This window comes from Amblyomma mixtum, chromosome 3 (genome assembly GCF_055824585.1).
Source record: "Amblyomma mixtum isolate Tamu chromosome 3, ASM5582458v1, whole genome shotgun sequence".
Classification (NCBI taxonomy): Eukaryota; Metazoa; Arthropoda; class Arachnida; order Ixodida; family Ixodidae; genus Amblyomma; species Amblyomma mixtum.
Genome location: NC_143014.1, coordinates 47,615,526 through 47,628,899, shown reverse-complemented (window position 1 = coordinate 47,628,899; position 13,374 = coordinate 47,615,526). Strand labels below are relative to the sequence as shown.

Sequence of the window (13,374 nt, the reverse complement as noted above, 5' to 3'; positions counted from 1 at the left end):
ATCGCACAGTACACGGGCCTCTAGAATTTTTTCTCGATAGAAACTCGACCGCCGCGTAAATATATATGAATTATATAAGTTAATGGTTACGTGAGCAATATTCATATATAAATCACAAATAGATATGAATCACATATGAATATTGTTCACGTAGCCGTTAGCATTCAAAGCATCTTATCTTTCGCCATTGTTTTTTCAACAACAAAGTGCACAAAAATTGTTGTACAAATAGAGTGCAAATAAAAAATCGTTGTTTCTATTTTTCTTTCCTTTTTTGATATTCGGAAGTCCGTCCGCCCCCACTAGAACCGATCGCTGGGACCGCCACTAGGGGGGGGGGGGGGGGGGGCAGTTTCTTGGTTACCTATAACGCAAGTGTAATGGCAGCGGTCCGTGTCGTAGCCCTTCCCCCGCCAGCACACGCTTTCGCCTCACGGCAAAGTTTCAAAAGTAACGACAAAATCGTCCTGCAGCTACCGATACCCGCAGGTGCACGAACTCCAAAAGTTCCCTGACCGAATGCTACTCCACCTCCAAAGTGTTCTTTTTGCTAACTCGCTCAGTAAAAAGCACCCGCAAAGAGGTCACTGCGGCCAAAGACCAACTCTCATGCAAGATTAGACAGCAATTACTGCCAAGGCTCGGGGACGAAAAACCGGGAAAAGTTACTTAAATACACCAGGTAATGAAGTAAGTTACCATTATAACCTTGAACATGCAGCCGACGTAATGGTACTCAATGTTGTTAATGCAACTGCTGAAGTATTTTGCAATGGAGGCACATTACGCAAGGCTTGGAGCAAAATAACTTTGGCAACTGCGATTCAATGAACAACACTAACTTCGAATATATCCGGTGATTAGAAACGCCGCTCGCTTCAAAACAAATATGAGCACACACGCGGAACGGAAGATGGATGCGATTAACGTACGTTATTCTCCAGAGAACTCTGTGGCAATTTGCCATTTTATAAGACAGTCGCTTTGCTAACGCGCACTTCACATGACGCACATAACCTGTGTGCATAGCGATTTGCGATGAACAGGGTGAATACAAAGGAATGACTTCTTTCCTGTTCGCTTTCACGATTGACATTAGCCGCGTTGTAAATATTATGAAAAACCGAATTGGTGAAAGAGCAGAACATTGCTGCTGACAAAGACGCACTCGAAAACACCCTTTACGATTCTAGACAGTTTTGCTGTTTTCACTGAGGACAACACAAACTGAATCAGTAAGGGGCAGTAAGACTTTAAGAATATATATCCAACAATCATTGGCAAGTTCCGATGACCAGCCGGACATCTTGCGAGAAATTTATGGCTCGGTGGGCAAAATACTGCTCGTCGATTTTCTTCGGTTCATTCAGTCTGCTTTCTGAAGCTCAAGCTAGATAATTTTTCAGTAACTATGCAGCGAAGTTTTAGCATGCACATGCAACAATAAAGCACCAGGCTTGCACGGACAGTCGGCATGGAGCGAAGATATACTTTAGAATACTACACCAAGCAATACTACTATCTGACCATGTACTCTGGACCACTCCACAAACAATCGAGCCGAAAGATGTGGCATGCAGACAACGGCTCGAACCTAAGCTCGAACCTTGCGGTACTTTGCAAGCACAGACATAAAAAAAAAAAAACTAGCTTCGATACTCACAGACGTGCTGTTTACATGAGCAATCCATGCGATTTTTCTCTAGCTGAAACACTTGGCTCTCAGAGCAAAGTATTTCATCTTGAGACAATGGGTCGCCGTGCAGAGTCCCGGGTGGTACGCGCTCGCGAAAGGGTCCAAAACGCCTTTCACATGTCGACCCCTACACGGCTTTAGCAAGGCGGCGCTTCCTCTCGGAACTGACGGGGAAAAGACGAGCGGGCAGGCAGTAGTGAAAGCCGCGTTCGCTCGAGCAAGGGGAGCGCAAGAATCGGGAGGGCTGTGCGGGTGGACGTGGGGAGCGCGGGTGCAGCGACCGAGGCAGGGAGGGAACAGTGACTGGGAGAGAAAGAACTGCGGGAAACGACATTCTTCGCCCAGCGAATTTCCCCTCCAGCGAGGCGCTTTTTTTTTTTACCTGCTCCGAGGACAAAAACAACGCGCACAGGGGTTCGCACACGTGCGTCCGCGCACACCAAGGCAGCTCGCGCATGCATCCCAGTCCGCACAAACGCGTGTCGCGAGGTTCTTGGAGCTTGGGCCGAGGCGGTCCGGTGACAACGGCCGCTGTTTCCGAGCCGCGGGCACACCGAGCGAAGCCGCCGAATGGATCCACCATGCCGGCGGCGCGGGGTCGCGCACGCAGGGCAGCGAACCCGGCGAGTAAAGCCCGGGCTGGGACGCGCGCGCGGCGTGGGCGACTCACCGGCATGCCACACCTCGGGCGGCGGAGATCGATGGTGCCGGCGTGCGCCGCGTGGAAAGGCAGCCTGGGTTCGGGGTCCGCGGTCGCCGGCGCGCACGGTGGCGGGAACTGCAGGCAGTGCGCGAGCGCGGCCAAGCCGCGCGGCGGCAGCAGCAGCCACTCCCAGGGGCAGCGCGGCCACTCTGCCCGCCGCTGCGGCTCAATATACCGGACGACCCTTCCCATCATCGCAACGTCCCTCTCCCGCGCCGCTGCTGTCGCCCCTGGTGTCGGGCGGCCGAGGCGGTTGCCACGACGACCGGACGGCGGCTCCGTCGCCCTGGCAACGGCACGCCGGAGGAACCTGCATCGCGGGCGGCGCCAGCAGGATGCAACCTGGATGAGGGGAGAGCACCTCCCCCCCTCAAAGCCCTTTTTCTCTTTTTCTCGCCAACGCCTCACGTATTCGATCAAGATCCGCGGCTCCTCGTTTTGCCTTCTCCAGCGTTACGTTGCGCGACTCCGAGTGGGCGCCCGCGGCGCGATGTCGCTTCGCGCCGACGGTTCATCGCCGCGCGCTGGCGACATCCGACGGCCTGTGTCGCGCCGGTGCCCGCATGTGCCACGCGCGCCCCTCCGTCGGAGTCACAGTGTTTCGGCCTATGATAGTAGAGAATGTGCAATATTTGAAAAAGGATTGCAAAGACTTGATTGGAAGATCAAGTGCAGCACTGAAACAACGTAAAGCGGTTGCGACAACTAACGAAAGTCAGTATTTAAGGCACAGATCGATATAAGAAATAAATGTAATAACGGAATAATTACTCATTGACGTCCACCCAAGCGCAGCCAAACGGCTACAAAGGAAAGCTATACAGCTTTCTCAGAAACTTCGCAGTTAAAGAAAAATTCGTCCTGGTCCGAGGTTCGAACCCGGGACTGCCGCTTCACCGGAGCAGTCGCTCTACCAATTGAGCTAATCGTGACGGCAAGCTTGAAGCGGTGGTCCCGGGTTTGAACCCCGAACCAGGACGAAATTTTCCTTAACTTCTAAGTTTCTGAGAAAGCCGTGTACCTTTCCTTTGTAGCCGTATGGCTGCGCTCGGGTGGACGTCAATGAGTAATTACTCCCTTATTACAAATCTACTCCACCTTGAGGGATTGCCCTAAACATTTGGTCAAGAAATAAATATATGCATCAACTTGCATACACACAACAGACATAAGAAAAAGTGCAGTCATTTCATTATCCTAGCCGACATTTCATCTCGCTTGTTACTTTCGTCTTCCGGTGCCTTGAAATAAGTTGACTAGACTGAACTCGTACAGACTCCTTTATACTGCGCAATTACTGCGCCTTTGGGGCGTTTGGGTGTCTAGCTACCTCTACTATACTTTGCAGAGCAAAAAGAAAAAAAGGCGTTTGAATCATCTTTATCCACCACTGCTCATGGTTCTCGTTTCTTGCAAATCTCATCGACCCTTCGAAGATTCTCCTGGGAAGAAAATCATCCTTGTACCCTTCCTTTTTTACGGTTTTAAAGTTTTTTACATAACGATTTGCTTTATAGGTGCTCCGCTCTATGACATTTGTGGTATCTTGTTCCGCAAATTATGTAATTGCCTATTTTAGCAAAATTCGATTGCAATAGTATAAGCGTAGCCATTTTGCTGTGCAAGGCTTATTCCGATGATATCTCTCTCTGAAAGTATTCGCAGCCTGAAACAATCATGTCTATAAATACTTCATATCATCCTCTGCCGCTGAGCTGGCTGATCGGCATCAGGTGTCACTTTTTATTTTCCATTTGAGTACTGGCTACAAAAAAACACACACATTGCAGGCAGGACTGTTATGGGGTGGCAGGGAATGGGACCTCTGTAGCCCTTGCCCGCGTTTTTGTCATGTTCATAGAGAACATAGAATTAAGTAGTTTGTTTTTGTGCCCTCATTTTCTCAGTCAGAGAGCTCAAATGTGAAAAAGAAAACAGAAATAAGAAAAAAAGTTATTTTATCCGCACTTGATGCTCTTTTAGCTGACAGGGTAAGTCGGCGCTTTTGTGTTTATCAGACAACGCAGGATCTCCATATAGACAGACGCTTACAGCTTTAAATATAGGCCCATTGCCAAATATTTACCGCTGGATCTGATGCCGATTTGTGTGTGTTCTCACGAACAAACTTATTTTGCAGAGTGTCACTGTTGTGCAATCTTAACGTTTTGTCATGTAAACACAACATTATACGCTCTGTCACGCTCGGAATATAATGAACTTTGGTACTGATATTATTGCTCATACTTAAATTGACTTATTTTGCCCCAGGGGAAAAGGTTCCAAGACAACTGCGTGTAATATGATACATTTATTTGCAATCAACTCAATTGGTTATAGGGCTTTTACGTGCCGAACCAACTCTATGAGCTACGGGACCTGCCTCCGGATTTATTTCCGGCAACGTATAGGATTTTGTAGCGTGCAATGAAATCAGAGCACAAGACGCTTTTGAACTTCGCTTCGATCGAAATGCGGCCAATCAGATATTTAACAAAAATTTTAATAATTATCTTTGGTTCCCTCTGGCCATAGCAAGATCGCCTATAATGCTGAACACCTTGCAGATGGAGCTCAGCATTACCAGTTGCAAACGTCATTATGCTTCTTCCGACGTTTAGAAAACCCGGCAAGAACAAGGGGCGGGAGGAAGACTCAATACGCAAGCCAAAGTTTCGACTAGAGGACTTGTCTTTGTCCAGGAAGGGCTTAAAGTCAGGTGGGGTCTCGGCAGATCTGAGACACCCCACCGGTATTGCTAAGGGACCTTAAACCCACCGTGCCAAAATGTAGGAACTGCGTGAATCCGAAGCAGGCGACCAGTTTTTTATTTTTCTTTTAAGCGGTGTTCGGAACGGTTATTCTCCATCGTTTTGAAAATTTCGCTCGGATTTTTAGTAAGAATCATTGAGATGTTTTCTAAAACCTGAGACGGAGAAAAATAAAGAGCCCGCAGCACTACACAAAGGCTCAAAAAAAAAAAAGATAAACCCTTGCTCTCATACCACGAGTTAGTCCAGAGCTGTCCACTCAGCTTCAAGCCTACACAACAACAACGCACATAACAACGAGCACACTGGCAGAGCGTGCGTATCGTTTGTTTCAGGCCTGTGTCATAAGGTGAGCAAACAAAGACATTTAAACATGATTTCTCCCCCTTTTTATAAAACAATGTGAGAAACAGACCCCCAGCCACTTTCTCTCTCTCCCTCTTTATTTTCCTCTCCCCCTACGCTCGAATCACTCGGGGCCCCCCTTTGATGGAGCCAGACTTTAAAGCGCTGTGCGCATATGCGAAGACCAGGACGTGGGTCCTACTGTTTTAACAGCCGCTTTTACCTTCCAAGTACCCGGCCTCAGACGTCTCTTTCGCAGAGAACTAGAGCAGGTTGTACGTATGGCAAGCACCTTGTCTGTCGCATTAGAATCGACATAAATATGCGGTTTACGGTTCATCAGCTACTTTCTTCGAAGTACGTGCGCTTGCCTTTCCTGGAGCACACAGCAATTGCGGTTATCTATTTGCACAAATTTTGCCTGTATACTTTGTGTACGAAACGGCCTTGTCTTTTCCACTCATCGTGATTTAATCCGAAAGCTCGTCGCACAGGTGTTCTACCGCGCCGTTCCAGTCTTTATGTGTTACTTTTTTAAAGGTGCATCGCAGCTCAAATGGCAGTATTTTATTTGGATCTCCGCAGTGTGGATTGGACAATGTGTTCAAATGTGTCATTACAAATGGTGTTCTCAATCTTTGTCTTTTTTTATGCATCCTTATGGTTCTACCTCTCTAGCTCAACGGTGGCTGTTCGTTGAAGGATGTACACCCGCTGAAAGCAATTCTGGCCGAGCTATATTTCCACCGTGATGTTACGAAAAGCTTTAGCGTATAAATTGTGACCGGGGTCAATGGCCGCATGATTTATCCGTGTGAGGAAAAGCAAGAAAACCTCCACAACCCCCCCCCCCCCCCCCTCATTATTTCTCGCTATTTTCAACTCCTGACTGGTAAAGCTCCTGACTTTTCTTCAAGGTGCCGTTCGAGAAGCGAATTGCGTGATACATTTCAAAAGAGATCATCTGCGTTATCAGTTCGAAGTGTGGATTGCGGAGAACGCGAGGAGAGGCACTGAACGACACCCGGGAGGCGCGATCACCTCTGCGGTTGTTGTCCTCCTCAGGGGTCGCGGGAACAAGAAGGCGCCTCTCGACCACACGGAAGCCGTAACTCCCGCCTGCAGCCGTCCGCTGACGAGCGTTTACGACGACGAGGTCTTATCTCCGCCCGGTTTATACGTGCGCGGCTTGGGCCGCGGGTCGTCTAGGTGGCCACCGCTCGGCCAGGGCCGCAGCTGGTTGCGACCGGGCCGCCCTCCTCCGCAAGGGGGCAGCGAGGGCGACCGTCCGGCGACGCAGCTGCAGGAGCCGCCCGCGCGGACGCAGGTGTTCTGCTGTCCCGCCGCTCTCGTGATGAGCGCCAAATTTGGAGGAAACGAGGTTCACCGCTGGCCAGCGAGCTTCTGGGTTGCTTGCTCGCGCCCATGTGCGCGTCACGCCTTGCACGCGCCCCTCCCGCCGGTGATGAGGGATGATGCTGCTGGTTTCCCTCTGCGCGCTCTCCCTTTCGCTCTTCCGCCCGTGAGCAGCATGCGGGCTGTCTTCGAAAGCCTCAGGTCTCGGCGTGGAATAGCTTTCTCCGTCTAGCTTCCTAAAAGGGGGGATTACAGTTCCCTCGAGATTAACGTACTGCACAACAGGTCAATCAAGACAGGAGGCGTGAACGGTAATCGCAGAACGCTTCTGCGCCACCTCATCATGCTCCAGTTTATTACTGAATTTAGCATTTCTTTTTTCCATTTTTGGTCTTGATAATGCACTTCATAAATTATATGGCATGCATAGAAAGTCTGCGCGTGCTAAAAATTTAAATTGTTTCATTGAATAGCTTCCATAATATATTGCTCAAAAGCCTGGCACACTTTACTGCTCTCCTGTAATGCTGAGTAAAGTCCACGGTGGCTGTCGGCTTCCCCTGCAGAGAGGAGGTACTAATGCAGTGTTTGATATGGCCGAGATATGGTGTCGCGTTATGCGGGGCAAATTCGGCTCGTACATACATCCCGGAGCAATACCGAGGGACTATTTTTGCGCGAGTAAATATGCCGAACCCCACATCCTTCGCAACGTCCAAGCGAATGCCCTCACCACCCCGGTGCGTCTCGGCCTCCACCACTTTTGTCTCGGTCCCTAGTGTCCCAACCGCACCGCCCACTCCGCTAATCTGGAGAGCACTGTCTTATCCTTTGTCCTGTCGCTATTCCATCCCCCCGTTACTCCCCACCCTCATCTTGCCTCTTGGCGTGCTTGGCAGAAGTCCCCCGCACCGGAGGACCAACTGGCCCTGGCCTTGATGGGCACTTAATTTGCTGCCTAAATAAACTGAAGTACTACTACTATCGAAGTGCCACTGGGAGAAATTTCGCCACGAACGAGGGCCTGGTTCAAATTTTGGCAGTTTTCCAGCTTGAATCAGGCGAATGGAAACTGAACAGTGTGATCCCAGCAGATGCAGGAAAATTGTGTGCATTCGCGGCTGCACTATTTTTCATTATGACATTAAAATCACAAAGACATCATTAGAACAGCCATCGTACGAAAAGTTAAAGTGATGACAAGAAAGGATACTGACGCACTGTCCTATACGGGATTAATATTTTTTCCCCTTGTATGCTCAGAACTGTATTCGCAAACAGACACTTTTCGCTTTTGTAATAGCCACTCACACGCGCTAGTCTTTATCCTTTGCAAGTTATGAGCATTGAACAATAACCTATCACCTACCATTAATACACAGAAATGTCTGACTGACCTCAATATAAACCGGGCAAGGCAGCGCGGTGTTCATACAAGTCCTTATGCGTTCACTGCCCTGTAGTGTTACGTGTCAATCGTGCACTTTTTTGCTTTATGACTATGCCGGTAAATGTCAGAAAAGCTTTGCGTTTATTTTCATTTTCTTTCAAATAGTGTTAGCAATGTTCGTTGCTTTCCTTGCAGGCTACTTGTTCAACGAATATTTGTCTGATCGGTATCATTGTATTACTTGATTTTGATGCGTCAGTTTGCTCGTTAGTGGTATGGATACGTTGCTGGACGGGGTATGATATTTTAGGTTGTTCTGCTCTCTTAGTTTATTGTTTAAATCCTGCGCCGCTTTGCATACGTGTTCCTGAACCACGTGAAGCCATGCTGAGCAGCCTGTTGGCAGGAGCACTTTACTGCATCGTCCAGAAGAAAGGAAACGAAACTTGGTTTAACTGCCCAAATGCTAGAAACGGAAGCGTCAGTCTGCGGGAAAAAGAATAAAGGGGTATAGGAGAGTATATAGCGTGTCTTCTTTTCTTTTTGCTTCTAACACCCACAGACTCCCTGCCCAATTTGTGCTTGGAGCGATGGAGATGGGGCACACCTCTCAAAATTGCCCTGCTTCCGAAAGTAAGGTCACTGCGCTTTAAGGCGTCAATAAATCCCTCGATACTAAGTAAGCTTCCTGCAGCACGTAAGTCATATGTGGCTACTACATGCCAAGACAAAACAGGATCGATGACAGTGTGGTTGTTTCGCGTTCTCAGAAGCTTGAAGTGCAAGCACGTCTGCAGCCACACGGGTCGGTTATGTATGCCTGCCCTAGAGGATTACAATGCACAGTACATTCCTATCAACGCTATGCGACGCCTGAACGCTATGACTATTTCGTATATGACGTGAAATATCTCTGCCTCGAAATCGTGCGAAATTTTTAAGCATTTTTTTTTTTTTGCTTGCAGACGAAACACAATATTAGGGGCAGCTAGGCTGCGTTGGTAGAAAACTGTCGAGCGGTACTCTATGGTATAAGAAAAGTTAAGCTCTCAAAACTGTTCTCCTACTTCTAGTGATGAGGTCGAACTGCGTTCTTCCAGCCCGTTTGCCTTATGCGGATGATTGAGAATGCTGGGCAGCCGACTATGTCCTATATAGAGCTTACTGACACGGCTGGCCCCCTGTTGATTACGAAGGGTACACAATAGAAAAAAAAAGGCAGAGCTATTAAGGCAAATGACGCAAGGCTTGGATTCAGAGCCGGGACACCTTACATGCCAGTAACAATACGCTCACGCAATACTGAAGTCAGCGTGGGGTCACGCTATCAGTGGCACCTGACGATCTCGCAGCACGCAACGAGGACTCCAGGAAATAAGGTCACACATGTGTAGGCTAGCTGTACGAAACAAGATGAGACCACTGCCGCTTCCTATAGTGCGAAGTGCAATGAAAAGGGGTCGCGCGGTTTCAGTTTCCCGTTAGTCGTTGCCAGCGATGTCACTCAAATCGCGAGCAGGCTTGGAACCACTTTCAAATGCGTAGCAAGACAGGAATGAAACTTAAAGTTGTACCTGAAAAAGGGGTCCTCGCTTTCTTCCCCGACAACAAGGACCACAAATGCAAGAGAAGAAAGAAAACACATGCAGTCGGAAACGTGATGGAAACAATGCGAAATAAAGAGCAGCAGCCTCGCGTCGCGCATGCGGACACTCTGGCAGCAGTTGCGAATCAATGTAAAGCGGACCTTCTCCGCGAACCTCCTGGACCGACGCTTCTGCCTACAGATTACCAGCATGAGGACGTACATTACGTGTATTGAGCTGGAAAGAGTATGAAATAAGCTCTGAGGCAAAAAATTACGAAGTAGGAGGTACGACATAAGATTAAAAACACCCGTTGTCTACTAACATTGTCTTGACAGACGCCCACAGCAACCAAGCTACAGCGCAAGGCCATTGCAACATGGCAGCGACTTTTGAAAGGCTTCAGAGATGGTGCACTGGTGTCGTTATGTTGTATTGTGTCTGCGAGGTATATGCGCAGTCGCGGCTTCGTGCGCGGGCTATGCAATAAAAGTAGTGATAGAAGTTTTCATGCACGAGAAGGCTATATATAATACTCGTCTTGAGTTAGGACCATTCTCGTGTTATACAGATGTCGTATTTCACACGATGTACCATGCCGTTCAAGACAGCTGCTGTACCCAAAGCGGGAAAGCAGACTCTAACGTAAGGTTTTACAGGGCGGCCACTACACGCACGGTAACTTGTTGAAGTATAATCTCACTCCTCCTTATGGCTTTCAAAATATACAAACTTAATTCCGACGATTACAGAGCGCCTATACCACATTAGAAAAGGTGTCTAGCAATCTCTCTCTCTCATAAGCCTACACTTGCGCCATGATGGTCTACACCAACCGCGGCTGCTGCTCGCGGCCGGTCTAGAACTTTCTGATAACCATGGGTCAAACTCACAAAGCCGGCTGAAAACAAGTAAGGCCGGATGCTGAGAGCCATGGCACTGGTCATCGGGTACAAGTACATGCCCCCTCTTGGTGGAGTGCCCTTTCCTGTGCTAGAATGTTTAGATGATCGTTGCTTCCCAATATCTGAATACCCTGAAGTGGCCCACTATTCGAAATAGATTATGCCGTTGTTCGCTCCATATGCCATCTCACGGTTTTCATGATGAATAAAGTGTAATACAAGCTAATATAATGCAGTTAATGAGTAGCGTCGTCCTGACAAGACTGCAAAGTAATATGAAAGTCTTCTGAGTTCACACGAGTCCCTCACAGGGCGGAGATGAAGCAAGCAAGAAGTTTAGCACCACACGGCGTCGATGATAAATTTCATTTGAGTGAAGGAACCAGCATAATAGCCGGCAGCTTTCTACGTTGCAGCATGGTGTCCAGTACAAAATCCATCGCAGCTGTCGGTATCATAATTGTGGCAAATGAGATGCGGACACCGCTCTTATAGCGCCTAGTTGACCCGCAGTGCACTGAGTTTTGGTAAGTGCAAGAAAGTCTGCACCCTTTACTGAACCGGTGAAACAATCGACAGCAGCAGTACTTGTCCATACGCACTCGAAGAAGTCCACCAAAGCCGATGCGTGAGATATCTTCCGACTGTAGTGGGCACCTCGCGCTAGCACGGTGGAAGCGGCGGCGGAACCGGTTTCCGGCAGTCCAGAGAGGAAGCGTTTCGACAACATCCTCGCCCGATGGAAAGGTCTGCTTGACAGGAAGTTGCTTTCATATATGCGGCTGCTTCAAGTTCTTCACGGAACAACGCTCTCTTTTGTGTACGAGAAAGAAGAGGTTCCTTTCCTTTTTTAATAGGTGATAAGTTGTGCAACTGTGCAGTAACATTCCGGTAGAAACTTATTTACGTCGTATGCTTCTAAACACCTAAAGAGTTTGCCCGTTGCTTGTAGGAATTATGGAATGCCACGTTTTCCCCTTGCAGACGAGGCGCGCGGTGGGTGAAGAGGGAGCGAAGACTTTCCTGCCTCTCCAAGAACGAGTAGCCAAGCGGCCAGCCTGGGAGCGCTGGGTCCCCCCTCTTCCCCAAACCGGTCGCTAGTGCGCATCGCGAGCACCGCAGAAGCGGACGCTGACTGCCCGAAAGTGAGGACGGGCAAATATGCCGAAACCGGCGGGGACCGGCCGCGGCCGGGGAGAGACCACACCGAGCCGTGACAGCGAGACGACGTGAGGTAAACACCCCTGGCTCCTTCCATTATTGTCGGCATGTTGCCCGTCAGCCGCCAGACCAAGCCACGGGTCGCAGATCATCTCAGCAGCCAGCAGTCTTTTGGGAAAGCACCCAATAAATGTTTGGCACCGGGCAAACTGTCCCATTCTCTGTGTTGTGTCCTGCTTCGCATAGCCTCGGTGACGCCGTAAAGACGGTGGCACGTGGCGTACGCTACCGGAAGGGGAGTTCGCGCCCTAGGCCTCAAAAAAGGTTAACGGCCTAATATGAACCCCCACATGCTAGAGTAGTCGAGACAGCTAAAGCTGTTGTTGCCCAGGCAACTCCTGATCGCGGTAAGGAAACACTCCGGTGCTCTCTAACAATGAATCAGTCTACTTGGCATGGGCTGATCTGTCTTCCGGTCCACTGCAACACTGACCTTAGAATACCAAGTTTTATCATTTCTCTATCAGCACCAATGAACCCTCGTCAAGCGCAATGAGAAAAATGCAGCCCTGTTCGCACAACCTGCTTCCTATACACCCTGTACACGACGGCGTAAATAGCCCAGTCAATTTTTTCGTGGCCTCAACAGAAGCATCGTATGGCTCAACAGTTTCCCAGCCCTTTTTCGACAAGGCGACACAGTGAAATAACGCCTGCATTCATTTTAGCTAATGGCCAGCGAGAACGTCGCTTGCTCCTTGCAGCGAGATACATTCCCTGGGTTGCTGTGGGTTGTTGTGCAGGGATCAGCGAGAGGTCTGTGTGTTGACGGCAGCGAAGGAACTGTCGCTTAACCGTCGCGGTAGCCAGAACATGACACTTCTTCGTGACGCTCATGCATGGTTTCGCGTAAGTTTCGCATGGCTTCATCACCCAAAGCGGGTGATATGATTCCGAACGGTAGCAACCAACCTTTGGCGACTATGAGCATGCAGCCTTCCAGTCTGCAGAGGCCTGTAAGGTAGCGGTGTGATACTTCATAACTCAAAACAGCGCTGCTTAATTCAATTGTTTACCTTCTTACCACCCTGACTTCCGCAATTAGTTTTAATTTGGTCCTTTTACTGAATGCAACTTCTACTCGATAGCCAGCTGGCTGCCGCGTGCATGTCAAGGGTACTGGCCTTCTTCAGTTAAAACCGGATTTCGAAAATTGAATTCGTAGCACATTTATCGGTTTAAACCGAAAAGCTGAACCCTATGTATAAAATAGCATTGAAGTTTCGTCCGTTCTCCGTTCTGCGTCGTTTTCATTTATTATGAGGCACATAAATCGCAAAGCCTCTGGTACCTCCATCCACGTGAACTACTTAGTGCACTTGACGCAGCAGTGCTTGCTATGTCACATGCGATCAGCCGAGCCAGACTGACGATGTTACATCGCAATGAATATCAGCCAAA

The 13,374-nt window shown here is 49.0% G+C and overlaps 1 protein-coding gene across 2 annotated transcripts in view; it reads right to left on the bottom strand.

The window, feature by feature from the left end:
* fz2 (frizzled 2) overlaps positions 1-2,582 on the bottom strand; it is a 56,638-nt gene extending 54,056 nt beyond the window's left edge. The window contains exon 1 of one of the 2 annotated variants that reach the window (XM_089579080.1): positions 2,367-2,582. The gene's annotated coding sequence lies outside the window, so the exon portion shown is untranslated. The remainder of the gene's footprint in view (positions 1-2,366) is intronic. The other variant, XM_089579079.1, reaches the window with a different exon arrangement.
* Between the last annotated feature and the right edge of the window lie 10,792 nt (positions 2,583-13,374).